The sequence below is a fragment of the Pleurodeles waltl genome, chromosome 7, assembly GCF_031143425.1.
Source record: "Pleurodeles waltl isolate 20211129_DDA chromosome 7, aPleWal1.hap1.20221129, whole genome shotgun sequence".
Lineage (NCBI taxonomy): Eukaryota > Metazoa > Chordata > Amphibia > Caudata > Salamandridae > Pleurodeles > Pleurodeles waltl.
Window position 1 is genome coordinate 597260969 of NC_090446.1, and position 6000 is coordinate 597266968.

General features: G+C 46.0%; 1 protein-coding gene across 1 annotated transcript in view; it reads right to left on the bottom strand.

Moving 5' to 3' along the window:
* The window catches only part of LOC138304434 (uncharacterized), a 121101-nt gene extending 116398 nt beyond the window's left edge, over positions 1-4703 (bottom strand). The window contains exon 1 of the mRNA XM_069244480.1: positions 4643-4703. The gene's annotated coding sequence lies outside the window, so the exon portion shown is untranslated. The remainder of the gene's footprint in view (positions 1-4642) is intronic.
* Between the last annotated feature and the right edge of the window lie 1297 nt (positions 4704-6000).

Below are 6000 nucleotides of genomic sequence, written 5' to 3' on the forward strand. Positions count from 1 at the left end.
GGCATTGTGTGGCATGAGTGCAATGGCATTAAGTGGAGTGGAGTGGAAATGTCAGACATGGATTTTCATTGTGTGGCATTGAGAGGAGTGACATTGTGTGGAGTGGAGTGACACCATGTGGCGTGGAGTGGAGTGGCACTGTGTGGTGTGGAGTAGCATTGTGTGGTGTGGAGTGGTATTGTGTGGGGTGCAGTGGAATGACACCGTGAGGCCTGCAGTGGGATATCATTGTGTGGTATGTTGTTGAGTGAAGTAGTGTGGGGTGGTATTTTGTGGAGTGGATTGGAGTGGAGTTATATTGTGTAGAGTACAGTGGCATTGCCTGGAGTGGAGTGAATTGGCATTGTGTTGTGTGCACTGGAGTGGAGTGGTATTGTGTGGTGTAGAGTGGAGTGGCAGTGTGCAATGTGGGTTGGCATTGTGTGGAGTGGAGTGAAGTGGCACTGAGTGGAGTGGCATTGTAAGGAGTGGAGTGGTATTGTGTATGGTGGAGTGGCATTGTGTGATGTGGAGTAGAGTTGCATTGTGTGGCATGGAATAGAGTGTGGTGGCATTATGTAGAGTACAGTGGCACTGAGTGGAGTTGAATTATATGCATGGAGTGGCATAGTGTGGTGTAGAATGGAGTGGCACTGTATGGAGTGGTGTGGGGGTGACATGGTTTGGAGTAGAATGGCATTGAATAGAGTGGAGTTGCATTGAGGCATTGTATTGAACAAAGTGGGATTGTGTGGAGTGGAGTGGCCTTGAGTGGAGTGGAGTGGAATGGCATTGTGTGATGGTGAGTGGCACTGTGTGATGGGGAGTGGTATTGGGTGGCACAGAGTGGATTGGTATTGTGCAGCATGGAGTGGAGTGGGATTATGTAGAGTACAGTGGCATTATGTGGAGTGGAATTGCATGAGGTGGAGATGGATTGCATGGAGTGGAGTGGCAATGAGTGAAGTGGCACTGTGTGACATGGACTAAAGTGGCTTTGTGTGGAGTGGCATGGAGTGGCACTGTGTGGAGTGGAGTGGCATAGTGTGGCATGGAATGGCACTGTGTGGTGTGGATTGGAGTGGCAATTTGTGAAGTGGAGTGGATCGGTGTGTTGGGTGAAATGGCATTGTGTGGCATTTAGTGGAATTGTGTGGCTTGGAGTGGAGTGGCGTTGTGCAGCGTGGATTGGCATTGTGTGAAACGGAGTGGCATTGAGTGGTGTGGCATTGTGTGGTGTGGCGTGGAGTGGCATTGTGTAATATAGAAAGTTGCCAAAAGTGCCACTAAATTGCCCCATATCGCTTCAATGCATTGTGCTATGTAAATGCAATTTGTAATACAATATGTCACCAATTATCTCGACCAGTGATCTCTGTGAACATGTGATATCCTTGATTCAATGCAGGAGTTTGTTAGTATGTACAACGCTTTTGCAAGGACTGATTTGTTTTCAAATAGATGTGCTGTAGGCTAGGAGGGATTAGTGGGCAATGTAGCAAAATATATCATATTGCCTGGGGATAGAGGAGATGGAGCCAGGTGGCTGCAGTTTTGTGGAGTTACAAATGTCAAAAGCCTTTTCCAAACAGGAATAGCAGACGTTCTCAGTACTCAATCATGATAGAGAATGATAGTGAGTAACAATCACCTTGTTGTGAGAAGAGGCAAGTAGAACAGACTGTTGGAGATTTAAACCAAAGACATTCCAGAGTTGAAAATGAGGGAGCTCTATGACAGACTCTCTCAGAGCTTAGGGTGGTGGGTGGAAGGGGAAAAAGCAACACGTAGAAGGGGTGGGCAGGAGCTGGAGGAAGAAATAATACATCAATTACAGCACAAACAGTGAAAGGACACTAATCAAGATGACTCAATCTGTGCTTGGTCCATGCTCCACAGAAACAATAGGAAAGGACACCTGGCAGGCGCTGGCCAATTTGGAGGCAGCAAAGAAAAGTGACAATGATGCCAAAGAATACTAAGCGATGGGCAGGCTCCAAGTTCATTATAGTTAACAATACACCTTGCAACAAGAGAGCATACAATGTCAGCAAGCGAGACCTAAACATTAAGGGCCTGATTAGGACTTCGGCAGAGGGGATTACGCCGTCCCAAATGTGACAGATATCCCGCCCGCCGAATTGCGAGTCCATTATATCCTATGGAACTCGTAATTAGGCAGTTGGGATATCCGTCACGGGACGGAGTAATCTCCTCCCCCGAAGTCCTAATCAGGCCCTAAGTTATCTAAAAGCAAGTAGTAGGAGAAGAAGAGGCAACCAATCAAAAGAGATGTAAAAAAGCAATGCCTAAACGTGGGGACAAACACAAGATTGGCAAGCTGTGGCGTGAATAGGAAGGGGGTTTGCAAAAACAAAGGAAACCCAAGGATATTTGAGGGACCTGGGGTCAAAGTATGCTGTAGGGAACAGGTTTCTCCCAACAAACAATATAAATCAGAATTTACACATAGAGATGCAGTGAAATCTCTGTAAATTCATAATACAATATTTATTGCATAAATAATCCTCACAAAGGAATTAAGAAATAGCGCATAGGGGACACTTAAAATATGTTAGATGACTCTTCTCAGCACAGTTATTCAACAACTATATGTACACATATGATAAACAATGTGAGCCACTCATAAATGTCCATTAGCCAAGCTCAAGGATACAAAACTGACATGGTATAATACAATTCTATATGTTAGATTAAACCAGTACCCACACTCATACAAACAACCAATTACCAATCGCATCATGATTTAGGGTACTTCTGGTGACGACGTTTGGATCCCTTAAAGCAATTTGTGCGTGGGATCATAATAAGGACTCAGCCATAGTGCCTGAGAGTAAAGATCTATGTGTATGCTCGCCACTACAACGCAGATCAATAATTAGAGGCAGCCAATTATAGAACCAGCGTGAAGAGTCCTAATGGAGCATGGCTGCTTCAGAATATCCGGAAATGAGAGAGGCACAAGTCAATTTATGGCCACTGAGTAACTACTGGGCCTTTTAAAGTAGGAGGAGGCCTGGTCCACACTCAAATACCATATGCGTATTGTAGCAATGGGTGTGCGAAGAATAAAGTTCCACTAACCTATGCATCGGAATATCAATGAATAGTTATTGGTAAAAACTAGCTACGACTTGAGCAGAATTTTACAGCGGTGATTCCCAATCCAATATTTTCAGTAAAATCTCTTGTGAAATAGATATTTAGAAGTACATTTATCCAAAACGATCACTCGCAATCGCATGGAGGCAATTTGTATTTACCAAAACCATCTTCCCACAGCAGGCCCCAAAAACAGTGCCTGTGGCCTCTTTTAGGCCCCCATAAAGACAGGCCAGCAGGGAACCCTCAAAATTACCCTTAGTAACATAACAAACTCCTGATAGAAAATAGATCTGGTTAAAAGGGGTGAAAAGGTGTCTGTACGAATTTTGGTCGGGTGATGGGGGTGTAAATGGACAGAAAGGGGAGCTCTCCAAGAATATGCAGCGACTCTACACGGCTTGTACAAATAGACTACCTCTCATCTACATATGCAGACTGCACCCCCATTCCGTATACATTAAACTGCGTGCACTCTCTGACGTTAGAGACCGCCCCCTATTCCGTAAACATCAAGCAAACTGCGTGGATTCTGTATCCCTACCGACTGCCCCCGACTCCATACATATACAGGCTGTTTGTACTCTGCACTATACAGAGTGCTCCCTTATTCAGTGTACATCAAACTGCAGCCCCCGTTCCCCAAATCCAGAGACTGTGCAGATGGCTCCTGCCAGGGCCGGTTTAGGGCAGTGCAGCCGCACCTAGCGCTGAGTTCGGGAGGGGGCACTGTCTGTAGAAATAATTTATGGTGCTGCAGCATTCCTAGGGTCCAGCAGTTTTCAGACAACAATAAAAATGTCAAGAAAACTCCAGTGATCAATGTTCGTACCAGAGAGAGACTGGAGTTTTGTCTAGGGGCCGTTCTGACTCATTATGAAGTAGTGCGGGGGAATATTATGCCTTCTGCAAAGAACCGTGCCAGGCAGATCACAGAAGTGTATTTTATGTGAATAGTTCAGTGGGTTACAACTTTTGTCACAGAAAGCATTGTTACTTGCAGTCCATAAGTTACAATCCTAATGTACCAGAGTGACCTATAGTCATCAAAGAGCTGCATGGCATAGTTAGAACGTTGTGTCCTCCACCTTTCATTATGCCAATGTTTCTAAAGAGGGTTCATTTTTTATAGAAATACGTTGTTATGTGCGAGGTGGGCTATGGAAAGAGGAGGGGAACTGCTGGGGGATGGTAGTGAGGGAATCCGTGGGAGAAGGTCAGTAGGGGAGCACCCAAAAAGACTGTCGTATTGGGCGCCACCAGTGCTAAAGCTGGCCCTGGCTACCGTGTTTATACATACGGACCCCTATATCGAGCCTGCTCCCCATTCATTCAGTGCATATGAAGAACTCCCTCTCTGTGGCTGCAGAGACGACCAGCCCCGCTTCCGTGCGTTAAAAACCGGATCCAACAACGCACAGACTCGGCTCCATCTATGCACAGACAGAGCCCCGCTCGGTCCATTCACACACTTTTTTGCCTGTTTGGCTCACAGTGGTCCTAGGTCCGTGCACGCACAGACTGACCTCCCCGCACCTACTTTAAGTTCGCTTTCTGGCGCCGTCTCCTCGGCCCGCATCGTGCGCTCTGCGCTGGGAGCGGATGGTTTACTTCCTGCTAGGATCCCTATGGAGACGGACCAGTTAAACAGCCCTACCCGGGGTTATTTACAGAAGAGGGAAGGGCGTGTGTGTGTTTTTTGGGTGAGGGGGGTTAGTGAGGAGCTACATCTCACTTATGAGAAACTACGGATTATTTTAAGTTCTGCTCTTGACATTTGTATAGCTCACAGTCTGATAATGGGGTGGCATCGCAGCGCTTTCTGTAGTCGAACAGATTCCGAGGTTTCCACTGCAGCCCGGGAGCAGATGCGCCTTGTTAAGACGTAGCATCAGTAGAGTGACCGGCTATGTTTGGTGAATGTGCTTGACTCTGGATGAGGGAGACAGGTTAGGGCTGTGCCGAAATGCTTATACGCCTTACAGATTTATTACACATGCCAATGGCAGATTTATATGTATGTTAGGCAAATCCTAACAGCAAGTGATGTTGGGTGCCCCAACCGCCTATTTAATGCATATTTGGGAAATGGTAGATGTATTTCGGAAGTTTTAAAATACTTTGGCCCATATTTATACTTTTTGATGCAAACCAGCGCCGGTCCTGGTTTGCGTAAAAAAATGTACCGCCGGCTAACGTTATTCCTACGCGCCATGCGGGCGCCTTATTTAAGGATTGACGTTAGCCAGCACTGCAAGCTGGTCAGAGTAAAAAAAAAGACTCAAACTGGCGTAGGATAAAATGGGGGTTGTACGTCAAAAAATGGTGCAAGTCAGGTTTGAGTCAAAAATCATGGCTCAAACCGGACTCGCGACATTTTTTGACGCACAACCCCCACTGCCCTCACCCAGGCATTAAAAAATGGCGCACATCAGGCTGTGTGCCGTTTTTTAAGGCACGCCCCCTCCTGTTCCTCAAAATGACGCAGGAGTATAAATAAGGCGCACAGGCCTTAAAGTCATTTTTTGGATGGGAACGCCTACCTTGCATGTAAAAAAATGACGCACACAGAGGTTTTTTGACGTCCGCGGGGTCGGGCGTCATTGTTTAAATATGGGGCAAGGTTTGCGCCGAACGTGCGTCAAATGTTTTGACGCACATTCAACGCAAACAGAGTATAAATATGCCCCTTTATTTTATTGCAGGTAAATCTACTGAACACGGCCTAGGGTCTTGCTCTTCAGTAGTATACGCAGGTGATGACTATTGGTGAAACATTGTGCATGACACCAAGAGTAAAGCAAACCAGATTAGAAACAAAATAGTTTTTGTGACATGACTAACAGGAAACGGTATCCTTGTTTTGGACATAGAATTCTATGTCAGGACCGGAGCCTC